Source organism: Bombina bombina, chromosome 6 (genome assembly GCF_027579735.1).
Source record: "Bombina bombina isolate aBomBom1 chromosome 6, aBomBom1.pri, whole genome shotgun sequence".
NCBI lineage: Eukaryota > Metazoa > Chordata > Amphibia > Anura > Bombinatoridae > Bombina > Bombina bombina.
Window position 1 is genome coordinate 1,030,938,362 of NC_069504.1, and position 14,914 is coordinate 1,030,953,275.

At 40.4% G+C, this 14,914-nt stretch overlaps 1 protein-coding gene across 1 annotated transcript in view; it reads right to left on the minus strand.

The window, feature by feature from the left end:
• The window catches only part of POLR3B (RNA polymerase III subunit B), a 791,018-nt gene that overhangs the window by 145,537 nt on the left and 630,567 nt on the right, over nt 1-14,914 (minus strand). The window lies entirely within an intron of this gene.

Here is a 14,914-nt window from a genome sequence, read left to right on the forward strand (position 1 = left end):
GGTGCTTGATTCACCAGTCAATTAAGGGACATTGATCCAAGATAGGGAACAAACTTTAACGCAAACTTGTAATTACTTAGCTATCAGTTCATTACTAGAAACAATAAGTGCCAGTCAATGAAATTATATACAAGGGAGTGCTAATGATATAGGATGGTGGAAAATAATAAATATAGGCTTTAGGGCTCCATGTACTAACAGGCGGGCAGCTTCTCAACTTGGGAAGCTGTCTGCCCACCTTTGCTACATATGGGCAGCAGATCTGTTGATCCACTGGCCCGTATGTATCATTACACACTCATTGCAGTGTGTAATGCCCGCCCCTTCATACGCACGACTAAAGAGGCTGTCAATCACCGAGAGCGAGCTAGCTCTCAGTGATTTCTCTCCGCCACCTCAGAGGTGGTGTAGGGTGTAAGAAGCAGTGGTCTAATGACCGCTACTTCTTACATTGCGGGAAGCAGGCTTGCATATGCGAACCTGCCCCGCAAGGGCTCCGGAGAAGCTTTTGCTGCTTCGTAACATGGAGCCCTTAAAGTTGCTAAGTTACTAATTCATTGCTAAGAATAGTGGATTCCAGTTGATACAATTATATTCATTGAGGATGCAATATAAAAATTGTATAACCATAGTAACTATCTATATGAAACTGCAGAGGGATACTTAAAGTTATGGCAAACTCTTCCCTTTTTTAAAATCAGATCTGGAATGTTAGTGATATTTAAGATGGAGTTGAATTCATTAGCAGTATTGAAGATGCGCTATAACTTAAGTTTTAATATAGATATGAAATTTAAATACCCTGCATTCTGTCGCCCACTTCAAAAGTAAATTGTGTCGGTGAGCCAACGTTTGAATTTGCGCTCTCCCCATATGGCACTTTTGTTGTAGCTAGAGCATGGATTGGAGAACAATTTACTTTTGTAGTGGGAGGCGGAGCGTGTGGTATTTGAAGTTTATATCTATATTTAAAAGTAAGTTATAGCGCGTCTGTTACAATTGATGAATGAAACTCCATCTAAAATATCACTCACATTCCAGATCTGATTTTAAAAAGGGGAGAGATTACATTGTCCATGTAAGATCTGTGAATAGTATATAAAAGAATAAAAGCGGTAATATTACTAGCAAATTGGCAAAGTGTTTACATGGATAATACACTTAATTGTTGAAATGATATAAGATATACACTAAGTAATTCCATCATTTAAATGTGATTTATATGCTGTATGATCATCAGAATAAAACACAACTTGCTCAGCAAGTGATGAGCACTTTCACAAGTAGAATGTTATAAAAAGTGGAAAACTATCACCAGAAACCGGTTGGAATCTACCTATTGTATTGCTAATTAAATTAAAGCCTCGATTGAGCACTGATTGTAGATACCACTTTCACTATTACAAAGCAATAATAATTGTCCCACTTGGTAATGAATTGAAGCATGAATATTTTTAAAGAAACTTATTTTTAGCTTACATATGAATGTGTCATATTAAGCACCACTGAATGTAGACAATATTTTGGGTGATTGAGAACAAACAGCCTATAGGAATTCTAGGTGATTAACTAAAGCATGAACTTATATTCAGGCGATATATGAATTTGCCATACCTAATATCACAATGCTGATAACATCTTGTGTGATTCAGAGCTAATAACTAATTGTCTAATTCATAAAACTAATAGCAGCTATACAATAAATATTCAAATTTCTCTTAGTGTGGACACTAACTAATTAAGTTGCACATATGTTTTTATGAAGTTTGTCAATAAAATTGATTTTAATACATTTTCTAAATGCACATATCAAGGAATAAATAAAACATACAATAAAATATTATTATTATCATCATCAGGTATTTGTAGAGCGCCAACAGATTCCGCAGCGCTAATATAATTAGAAAAATGTAAAGAGCAAGATAGGGCTGACGGAGTTTGTTGCTGAAATATGTGTAATGCCTTGTGCGCATGCACGTTCCCACTTGTTTTGGAAGCGGCTTGTGGTTTGAGTTGTGTGTCAGTATCTTAGACTAGGGAAGGATGCTCACGGGCCAGTAAACATGGTGTGACCCATGTTGTAAGCTCACCACAATTAACCATCTCCTGCCTTAGGTTCTATGTTTATAAGCACCCAACGATTACCCAAACATAAAATCCAATGATGGAAACAAACCTCAGACCTAATACATTACTTAAAAGGGACATGCACATTTTTTTTTATTACTGACTGTATATAACTATGTGTTTAAAGGTACATGAAACCCACATATTTTATATTTAATGATTCTGAGAATATATATTTTTTTAAAGTTTCTAATTTAATTCTATTATCAAATTTGCTTTGTTCTCTTGTCATTCTTTGTACAAGAGATATCTATATAGGTAACGTACACATGTAAAAGGCAAAGAGTGTGTAAGCTGGAAATAGGCGAGTCTCAGATTTGCCAACCTCCTGATTGCACTTTTCACCACATATGCAATCGATTTAGGCTATCCAAAAAATACAAAGTGTGTGGAAGTGGCGCCAATCAAGGCTATCTGATTATTAAGAAAAAAGTGTGTACCAAGATGTGGATGTGTAAATAAAGCAAATTGCTACAGCTGTGAGTTTTAGAGAAATAAAAAAATAAAAAACAATTTATTAGTAAGTTAAATAATGGTCAAAATCATTTGGAATATAAAGGTTCAATCACTGTCTAAAAAATGTTCAATCAATCACTATCTAAAAAACAGAATTTATGTTTACCTGATAAATTACTTTCTCCAACGGTGTGTCCGGTCCACGGCGTCATCCTTACTTGTGGGATATTCTCTTCCCCAACAGGAAATGGCAAAGAGCCCAGCAAAGCTGGTCACATGATCCCTCCTAGGCTCCGCCTTCCCCAGTCATTCGACCGACGTAAAGGAGGAATATTTGCATAGGAGAAATCATATGATACCGTGGTGACTGTAGTTAAAGAAAATAAATTATCAGACCTGATTAAAAAAACCAGGGCGGGCCGTGGACCGGACACACCTATGTTGGAGAAAGTAATTTATCAGGTAAACATAAATTCTGTTTTCTCCAACATAGGTGTGTCCGGTCCACGGCGTCATCCTTACTTGTGGGAACCAATACCAAAGCTTTAGGACACGGATGAAGGGAGGGAGCAAATCAGGTCACCTAGATGGAAGGCACCACGGCTTGCAAAACCTTTCTCCCAAAAATAGCCTCAGAAGAAGCAAAAGTATCAAATTTGTAAAATTTAGTAAAAGTGTGCAGTGAAGACCAAGTCGCTGCCTTACATATCTGATCAACAGAAGCCTCGTTCTTGAAGGCCCATGTGGAAGCCACAGCCCTAGTGGAATGAGCTGTGATTCTTTCAGGAGGCTGCCGCCCGGCAGTCTCGTAAGCCAATCTGATGATGCTTTTAATCCAAAAAGAGAGAGAGGTAGAAGTTGCTTTTTGACCTCTCCTTTTACCAGAATAAACAACAAACAAGGAAGATGTTTGTCTAAAATCCTTTGTAGCATCTAAATAGAATTTTAGAGCACGAACTACATCCAAATTGTGCAACAAACGTTCCTTCTTTGAAACTGGATTCGGACACAAAGAAGGCACGACTATCTCCTGGTTAATGTTTTTGTTAGAAACAACTTTCGGAAGAAAACCAGGTTTAGTACGCAAAACCACCTTATCTGCATGGAACACCAGATAAGGGGGAGAACACTGCAGAGCAGATAATTCTGAAACTCTTCTAGCAGAAGAAATTGCAACCAAAAACAAAACTTTCCAAGATAATAACTTAATATCAACGGAATGTAAGGGTTCAAACGGAACCCCCTGAAGAACTGAAAGAACTAAATTGAGACTCCAAGGAGGAGTCAAAGGTTTGTAAACAGGCTTGATTCTAACCAGAGCCTGAACAAAGGCTTGAACATCTGGCACAGCTGCCAGCTTTTTGTGAAGTAACACAGACAATGCATGAAATTGGTTGTAGAAGGTAACCTTGCTGAACAAACATCTTTTTAAGCAAACCCTCTAATTTTTTATCCATAGGATCTTTGAAAGCACAACTATCTTCTATGGGTATAGTGGTGCGTTTGTTTAGAGTAGAAACCGCCCCCTCGACCTTGGGGACTGTCTGCCATAAGTCCTTTCTGGGGTCGACCATAGGAAACAATTTCTTAAATATAGGGGGAGGGACGAAAGGTATGCCGGGCCTTTCCCATTCTTTGTTTACAATGTCCGCCACCCGCTTGGGTATAGGAAAAGCTTCGGGGGGCCCCGGGACCTCTAGGAACTTGTCCATTTTACATAATTTCTCTGGAATGACCAAATTCTCACAATCATCCAGAGTAGATAACACCTCCTTAAGCAGGGCGCGGAGATGTTCCAATTTAAATTTGAATGTAATCACATCAGGTTCAGCTTGTTGAGAAATTTTCCCTGAATCTGAAATTTCTCCCTCAGACAAAACCTCCCTGGCCCCCTCAGACTGGTGTAGGGGCACTTCAGAACCAATATCATCAGCGTCCTCATGCTCTTCAGTATTGTCTAAAACAGAGCAGTCGCGCTTTCGCTGATAAGTGGGCATTTTGGCTAAAATGTTTTTGATAGAATTATCCATTACAGCCGTTAATTGTTGCATAGTAAGGAGTATTGGCGCACTAGATGTACTAGGGGCCTCCTGTGTGGGCAAGACTGGTGTAGACGAAGGAGGGGATGATGCAGTACCATGCTTACTCCCCTCACTTGAGGAATCATCTTGGGCATCATTTTCTCTAAATTTTGTGTCACATAAATCACATCTATTTAAATGAGAAGGAACCTTGGCTTCCCCACATACAGAACACAGTCTATCTGGTAGTTCAGACATGTTAAACAGGCATAAACTTGATAACAAAGTACAAAAAACGTTTTAAAATGAAACCGTTACTGTCACTTTAAATTTTAAACTGAACACACTTTATTACTGCAAATGTGAAAAAGTATGAAGGAATTGCTCAAAATTCACCAAAATTTCACCACAGTGTCTTAAAGCCTTAAAAGTATTGCACACCAAATTTGAAAGCTTTAACTCTTAAAATAACGGAACCGGAGCCGTTTTTATATTTAACCCCTTTACAGTCCCTGGTATCTGCTTTGCTGAGACCCAACCAAGCCCAAAGGGGAATACGATACCAAATGACGCCTTCAGAAAGTCTTTTCTATGTATCAGAGCTCCTCACACATGCATCTGCATGTCATGCTTCCCAAAAACAAGTGCGCAATAGAGGCGCGAAAATGAGGCTCTGCCTATGATTAGGGAAAGCCCCTAGAGAATAAGGTGTCCAATACAGTGCCTGCCGGTTATTTTACATAATTCCCAAGAATAAAATAATTCCTCAAAGCTATGAAGTATAAAATATGCTTATATCTCAATCGTTTTAGCCCAGAAAATGTCTACAGTCTTAAAAGCCCTTGTGAAGCCCTTTTTCTCTTATGTAATAAAAATGGCTTACCGGATCCCATAGGGAAAATGACAGCTTCCAGCATTACATCGTCTTGTTAGAAATGTGTCATACCTCAAGCAGCAAAAGTCTGCTCACTGTTTCCCCCAACTGAAGTTAATTCCTCTCAACAGTCCTGTGTGGAAACAGCCATCGATTTTAGTAACGGTTGCTAAAATCATTTTCCTCTTACAAACAGAAATCTTCATCTCTTTTCTGTTTCAGAGTAAATAGTACATACCAGCACTATTTTAAAATAACAAACTCTTGATTGAATAATAAAAACTACAGTTAAACACCAAAAAACTCTAAGCCATCTCCGTGGAGATGTTGCCTGTACAACGGCAAAGAGAATGACTGGGGAAGGCGGAGCCTAGGAGGGATCATGTGACCAGCTTTGCTGGGCTCTTTGCCATTTCCTGTTGGGGAAGAGAATATCCCACAAATAAGGATGACGCCGTCAGTAAGGACACACCTATGTTGGAGAAACACCGGTGTCTATTCTAAAACCTAACTGGCAAGTACGACTTATCCGATTTAATAAAACAATCCTTAAAAATAGGTTACAAGAAATAGAAATTTAGGCAATGATAATAACATCACACAGTGCTCATATCTTTACAAATATCGTTTGCAAAGTAAGAATTGGGGACTCAAACTTCAAGACTCGGCGGTCTGAGTATCTAATTCTGCAAATGTGTATTTTGCTTTTTTGCAGAGGGGAATGTCATACACTTAGTACTAGAGTCTGATGTATTAGATGATATAGTCAGAATACTGACAGCAAATTTCTACCGATCAAGCAAATAGTTCATTCTCAAATACAATTTTGAATTTTAGCGGTTGTTTGAGCAGCTGCTCTCAGTTCTCTTTCAATCTGCCGCTTTAGTAAGCCCTCTCACAATCCTCTCCTACCCGGAGTTCCGGTATGGGAGGTGGCAAGCTACGGTCACTCACCTATGATCCTGCAGAGTTTTCTTGAAATAAAGTTGTTTTACTGTTTATTTTCTTCTAAGTGTGCTAAAATTCAAAATTGTATTTGAGAATGAACTATTTGCTTGATCGGTAGAAATTTGCTGTCAGTATTCTGACTATATCATCTAATACATCAGACTCTAGTACTAAGTGTATGACATTCCCCTCTGCAAAAAAGCAAAATACACATTTGCAGAATTAGATACTCAGACCGCCGAGTCTTGAAGTTTATGAGTCCCCAATTCTTACTTTACAAACGATATTTGTAAAGATATGAGCACTGTGTGATGTTATTATCATTGCCTAAATTTCTATTTCTTGTAACCTATTTTTAAGGATTGTTTTATTAAATCGGATAAGTCGTACTTGCCAGTTAGGTTTTAGAATAGACACCGGTGTTTTTAGATAGTGATTGATTGAACATTTTTTAGACAGTGATTGAACCTTTATATTCCAAATGATTTTGACCATTATTTAACTTACTAATAAATTGTTTTTTATTTCTCTAAAACTCACAGCTGTAGCAATTTGCTTTATTTACACATCCACATCTTGGTACACACTTTTTTCTTAATAATCAGATAGCCTTGATTGGCGCCACTTCCACACACTTTGTATTTTTAGGTAACGTACACATGTCTGGAGCACAACATAAGAAATTGTGCTGCTACATAGTGTTCTTGATAATATATAACATTGTTGCAAAACTGCTGCCATATAGTGCTGCAGACACGTGCACACTTCTGAACTTAACTTCTTGCTTTTCAATTATTAATATCAGGTATTTGTAGAGCGCAAACAGATTCCGCAGCGCAATAAAGGATAACAAGAAAACAAAGAAAAAACATAATTTATGCTTACCTGATAAATTCCTTTCTCCTGTAGTGTAGTCAGTCCACGGGTCATCCATTACTTATGAAATATATCTCTTCCTAACAGGAAACTGCAAGAGAATTACCCAGCAGAGCTGCTATATAGCTCCTCCCCTCACCTATCATACTCAGTCATTCGACCAAAGCAGACGAGAAAGGAGGAACCATAGGGTACAGTGGTGACTGGAGTTTAATTAAAATTTAGACCTGCCGTAAAAACAGGGCGGGCCGTGGACTGACTACACTACAGGAGAAAGGAATTTATCAGGTAAGCATAAATTATGTTTTCTCCTGTTAAGTGTAGTCAGTCCACGGGTCATCCATTACTTATGGAATACCAATACCAAAGCTAAAGTACACGGATGAAGGGAGGGACAAGGCAGGAACATTAAACAGAAGGAACCACTGCTTGAAGTACCTTTCTCCCAAAAATAGCCTCCGACGAAGCAAAAGTGTCAAATTTGTAAAAATTTTGAAAAAGTGTGAAGCGAAGACCAAGTTGCAGCCTTGCAAATCTGTTCAACAGAGGTCTCATTTTTAAAGGCCCAGGTGGAAGCCACAGCTCCAGTAGAATGAGCTGTAAACCTTTCAGGAGGCTGCTGTCCAGCAGTCTCATAGGCTAAGCGTATTATGCTACGAAGCCAAAAAGAGAGAGAGGTAGCCGAAGCCTTTTGACCTCTCCTCTGTCCAGAGTAAACGACAAACAGGGAAGAAGTTTGACGAAAATCCTTAGTTGCCTGCAAATAGAATTTCAGGGCACGGACTACGTCCAGATTATGCAAAAGTCGTTCCTTCTTTGAAGAAGGGTTAGGACACAGTGATGGAACAACAATCTCTTGATTGATATTCCTGTTAGTAACTACCTTAGGTAAGAACCCAGGTTTAGTACGCAGGACTACCTTGTCTGAATGAAAAATCAGATAAGGAGAATCACAATGTAAGGCAGATAACTCAGAGACTCTTCGAGCCGAGGAAATAGCCATCAAAAAAAGAACTTTCCAAGATAACAGCTTGATATCAATGGAATGAAGGGGTTCAAATGGAACGCCTTGAAGAACATTAAGAACTAAGTTTATGCTCCACGGCGGAGCAACAGACTTAAACACAGGCTTAATCCTAATTAAAGCCTGACAGAAAGCCTGAACGTCTGGAACTTCAGCCAGACGTTTGTGTAGAAGAATAGACAGAGCAGAAATCTGTCCCTTTAACGAACTAGTAGATAAGCCTTTTCTAAACCCTCTTGTAGAAAGGACAATATCCTAGGAATCCTAACCTTACTCCATGAGTAACTCTTGGATTCGCACCAATGTAAATATTTACGCCATATCTTATGGTAAATTTTTCTGGTAACAGGCTTCCTAGCCTGTATTAAGGTATCAATAACCGACTCCGAGAAGCCACGCTTTGATAGAATCAAGCGTTCAATCTCCATGCAGTCAGCCTCAGAGAAATTAGATTTGGATGTTTGAAAGGACCCTGAATTAGAAGGTCCTGTCTCAGAGGCAGAGACCACGGTGGACAGGACGACATGTCCACTAGGTCTGCATACCAGGTCCTGCGTGGCCACGCAGGCGCTATCAGAATCACCGAAGCTCTCTCCTGTTTGATCTTGGCAATCAAACGAGGAAGCATCGGGAATGGTGGAAACACATAAGCCATGTTGAAGATCCAAGGGGCTGTCAGAGCATCTATCAGCACCGCTCCTGGGTCCCTGGACCTGGATCCGTAACAAGGAAGCTTGGCGTTCTGACGAGACGCCATGAGATCCAGATCTGGTTTGCCCCAACGACGAATCAGTTGAGCAAAGACCTCCGGATGAAGCTCCCACTCCCCCGGATGAAAAGTCTGGCGACTTAGAAAATCCGCCTCCCAGTTCTCCACGCCTGGGATGTAGATCGCTGACAGGTGGCAAGAGTGAGACTCTGCCCAGCGAATTATCTTGCTCTTAACTCCAGAATATTTATTGGGAGGAGTTTCTCCTCCTGAGTCCATAATCCCTGAGCTTTCAGGGAATTCCAGACTGCTCCCCAGCCTAGAAGGCTGGCGTCTGTTGTTACAATCGTCCAATCTGGCCTGCGAAAGGTCATCCCCTTGAACAGATGTGGCCGAGAAAGCCACCATAGAAGAGAATCTCTGGTCTCTTGATCCAGATTTAGTAGGGGGGACAAATCTGACTAATCCCCGTTCCACTGACTTAGCATGCACAATTGCAGCGGTCTGAGATGCAGGCGCGCAAATGGTACTATGTCCATTGCCGCTACCATTAAGCCGATTACTTCCATGCACTGAGCTACTGACGGGTGTGGAATGGAGTGAAGGACACGGCAAGCATTTAGAAGTTTTAATAACCTGGCCTCTGTCAGGTAAATTTTCATCTCTACAGAATCTATAAGAGTCCCTAGAAAGGGAACTCTTGTAAGTGGTAATAGAGAACTCTTTTCCACGTTCACCTTCCACCCATGCGACCTCAGAAATGCCAGAACTATCTCTGTATGAGACTTGGCAGTTTGAAAACTTGACGCTTGTATCAGAATGTCGTCTAGGTACGGAGTCACCGCTATGCCTCGCTGTCTTAGTACCGCCAGAAGTGATAGTAGAATTTTTGTAAAGATTCTTGGAGCCGTAGCTAATCCGAAGGGAAGAGCTACAAACTGGTAATGCCTGTCTAGGAAGGCAAATCTCAGATACCGGTAATGGTCCTTGTGAATCGGTACGTGAAGGTAGGCATCCTTTAGATCCACTGTGGTCATGTACTGACCCTCTTGGATCATGGGAAGGATGGTTCGAATAGTTTCCATTTTGAATGATGGAACTCTTAGAAATTTGTTTAGGATTTTTAAGTCCAAGATTGGCCTGAAGGTTCCCTCTTTCTTGGGAACCACAAATAGGTTTGAATAGAATCCCTGCCCGTGTTCCGTCCGCGGAACTGGGTGGATTACCCCCATTAGTAAGAGGTCTTGTACACAGCGTAGAAACACCTCTTTCTTTATTTGGTTTGCTGATAACCTTGAAAGATGAAATCTCCCCCGTGGAGGAGAAGTTTTGAAGTCCAGGAGATATCCCTGAGATATGATCTCCAACGCCCAGGGATCCTGGACATCTCTTGCCCAAGCCTGGGCGAATAGAGAAAGTCTGCCCCCCACTAGATCCGTTTCCGGATAGGGGGCCCTCTCTTCATGCTGTTTTGGGGGAAGCAGCAGGTTTCTTGGCCTGCTTGCCCCTGTTCCAGGACTGGTTAACTTTCCAGCCCTGTCTGTAACAAGCAACAGCTCCTTCCTGTTTTGGAGCGGAGGAAGTTGATGCTGCTCCTGCCTTGAAGTTACGAAAGGCACGAAAATTAGACTGTTTGGCCTTTGATTTGGCCCTGTCCTGAGGTAGAGCATGGCCCTTACCTCCCGTAATGTCAGCAATAATTTCTTTCAAGCCGGGCCCGAATAAGGTCTGCCCTTTGAAAGGAATATTAAGCAATTTAGATTTAGAAGTCACGTCAGCTGACCAGGATTTAAGCCATAGCGCTCTGCGCGCTTGGATGGCGAATCCGGAGTTCTTAGCCGTAAGTTTGGTTAAATGCACAACGGCATCAGAAACAAATGCGTTAGCTAGCTTAAGTGTCTTAAGCTTGTTGATTATTTCATCCAATGGAGCTGAGCGAATGGCCTCTTCCAGAGACTCAAACCAGAATGCTGCCGCAGCAGTGACAGGCGCAATGCATGCGAGGGGCTGTAAAATAAAACCTTGTTGAACAAACATTTTCTTAAAGGATTACTTTCTGTTATAATTTTTAAGCTAAACAACTAACATATTAAAGTTAATAAACATTAATTAAAACCTACTGACCTATATTTTCTCCAAAACAAAGTTTCATAATGTTATAAAAGTTATATCTTTTATTCGCCGATGATGTCACGTTACCCTGCCCACTATTTTCAACACTGCATGTTCAAAAAACTTAAACCAATGAAATTGTATTTAAAGCGCCATTTTGAAACCTAGGTATTGTAAACGGATTGGTACAGAGCAAAGGATACCCACGGAGTGGGTTTGGAAAACAATTAAATTTGCAGACAAGATTTCTGATATACGGTAGAGATATGTTAATGAAATGCTATTGATAAAAAGCGTATTTAGGGTAGTTAGTTAGTAACAGGCATAGAAAATATTTACTTACAGTGGCCCTTTAAGGTAACCCTCTAATTTTTTATCCATTGGATATGAAAAGGCACAACTATCCTCCACCGTGATAGTGGTACGCTTAGCTAAAGTAGAAACTGCTCCCTCCACCTTAGGGACCGTCTGCCATAAGTCTCGTGTGGTGGCGTCAATAGGAAACATTTTCCTAAATATGGGAGGAGGGGTAAAAGGCACACCCGGTCTATCCCACTCCTTGCTAATAATCTCTGTAAGCCTTTTTGGTATAGGAAATACGTCAGTACACACCGGTACCGCATAGTATCTATCCAACCTACATAATTTCTCTGGAATTGCAACCGTGTTACAATCATTCAGAGCCGCTAATACCTCCCCTAGCAATGTGCGGAGGTTCTCTAGCTTAAATTTAAAATTGGAAATCTCTGAATCCAGTATCCCTGGATCAGATCCGTCACCCACAGAATGAAGCTCTCCGTCCTCACGTTCTGCAAACTGTGACGCAGTATCTGACATGGCTCTCATCTCATCCGCGCGCTCTATCCTTAACCCAGAGCTATCGCGCTTGCCTCTTAATTCTGGCAACTTAGATAATACTTCTGTCATAACAGTAGCCATGTCTTGCAAAGTGATTTGTAAGGGCCTCCCTGATGTACTTGGCGCCACAAAATCACGCACCTCCTGAGCGGGAGGCGAAGGTACTGACACGTGAGGAGAGTTAGTCGGCATAACTTCCCCCTCGTCGTCTGGTGATTAACCCCTTAGTACCCAAAAACGGATAACAATTATATAATTAACATTTTTCTCACAGTCAAATACACTGTCACAGGACTGCTGTGCCTGATTACCTCCCTCAAAATGGATTTTGAAGACCCCTGAGCTCTCTAGAGACGATCTGGATCATGGAGGATGAAGTAGACAGATTGTGACTGAATTTTTGCTGCGCAAAAAAGCGCTAAAATAGGCCCCTCCCACTCATATTACAACAGTGGGGAAGCTCAGAAACTGTTTCTATGCAGAAAACAAAAATGGCCATGTGGTAAAAATCATGCCCTAATAAGTTTTATCACCAAGTACCTCACAAAAACGATTAACAAGCCAATAAACGTTTTAAACAAACATTTGAAAGTTATGTATTATTAATAAGCCTGCTACCAGTCGTTTTTACTGCAGTTAAGGCTCATACATTATTTCAGTATTAACAGTATTTTCAGAGTCAATTCCATTCCTTAGAAAAATACATTCAGTGTACACACACACACACACATCAGCCTGATACCAGTCGCTATCACTGCATTTAAGGCTGAACTTACTTTACAATGGTATCAGCAGTATTTTCTCAGTCAATTCCATTCCTCAGAAAATAAATTACTGCACATACCTCATTTGTTGCAGGGGAGCCCTGCATGCTATTCCCCTTCTCTGAAGTTACCTCACTCCTCAGATGAGAAACAGCCAGTGGATCTTAGTTACGTCTGCTAAGACCACAGAAAAAAAACATAATTTATGTAAGAACTTACCTGATAAATTCATTTCTTTCATATTAGCAAGAGTCCATGAGCTAGTGACGTATGGGATATACATTCCTACCAGGAGGGGCAAAGTTTCCCAAACCTCAAAATGCCTATAAATACACCCCTCACCACACCCACAATTCAGTTTAACGAATAGCCAAGAAGTGGGGTGATAAAAAAGTGCGAAAGCATATAAAATAAGGAATTGGAATAATTGTGCTTTATACAAAATCATAACCACCACAAAAAAAGGGCGGGCCTCATGGACTCTTGCTAATATGAAAGAAATGAATTTATCAGGTAAGTTCTTACATAAATTATGTTTTCTTTCATGTAATTAGCAAGAGTCCATGAGCTAGTGACGTATGGGATAATGATTACCCAAGATGTGGATCTTTCCACACAAGAGTCACTAGAGAGGGAGGGATAAAATAAAGACAGCCAATTCCTGCTGAAAATAATCCACACCCAAAATAAAGTTTAATGAAAAACATAAGCAGAAGATTCAAACTGAAACCGCTGCCTGGAGTACTTTTCTACCAAAAACTGCTTCAGAAGAAGAAAATACATCAAAATGGTAGAATTTGGTAAAAGTATGCAAAGAGGACCAAGTTGCCGCTTTGCAAATCTGATCAACCGAAGCTTCATTCCTAAACGCCAAGGAAGTAGAAACTGACCTAGTAGAATGAGCTGTAATCCTCTGAGGCGGAGTTTTACCCGACTCAACATAGGCCTAATTCTTAGGATTAGGACATAATGAAGGAACCACAATTTCTCTACTAATGTTGTTGGAATTCACAACTTTAGGTAAAAATTCAAAAGAAGTTCGCAACACCGCCTTATCCTGATGAAAAATCAGAAAAGGAGACTCACAAGAAAGAGCAGATAATTCAGAAACTCTTCTGGCAGAAGAGATGGCCAAAAGGAACAAAACTTTCTAAGAAAGCAATTTAATGTCCAATGAATGCATAGGCTCAAACGGAGGAGCTTGAAGAGCTCCCAGAACCAAATTCAAACTCCAAGGAGGAGAAATTGACTTAATGACAGGTTTTATACGAACCAAAGCTTGTACAAAACAACGAATATCAGGAAGAATAGCAATCTTTCTGTGAAAAAGAACAGAAAGAGCAGAGATTTGTCCTTTCAAGGAACTTGCGGACAAACCGTTATCTAAACCATCCTGAAGAAACTGTAAAATTTATACGAACCAAAGCTTGTACAAAACAACGAATATCAGGAAGAATAGCAATCTTTCTGTGAAAAAGAACAGAAAGAGCAGAGATTTGTCCTTTCAAGGAACTTGCGGACAAACCGTTATCTAAACCATCCTGAAGAAACTGTAAAATTCTCGGTATTCTAAAAGAATGCCAAGAAAAATGATGAGAAAGACACCAAGAAATATAAGTCTTCCAGACTCTATAATATATCTCCCTAGATACAGATTTACGAGCCTGTAACATAGTATTAATCACAGAGTCAGAGAAACCTCTTTGACCAACAATCAAGCGTTAAATCTCCATACCTTTAAATTTAAGGATTTCAGATCCTGATGGAAAAAAGGACCTTGTGACAGAAGGTCTGGTCTTAACGGAAGAGTCCACGGTTGGCAAGAGGCCATCCGGACAAGATCTGCATACCAAAACCTGTGAGGCCATGCCGGAGCTACCAGCAGAACAAACGAGCATTCCTTCAGAATCTTGGAGATTACTCTTGGAAGAAGAACTAGAGGCGGAAAGATATAGGCAGGATGATACTTCCAAGGAAGTGATAATGCATCCACTGCCTCTGCCTGAGGATCCCGGGATCTGGACAGATATCTGGGAAGTTTCTTGTTTAGATGAGACGCCATCAGATCTATTTCTGGAAGTTCCCACATTTGAACAATCTGAAGAAATACCTCTGGGTGAAGAGACCATTCGCCCGGATGCAACG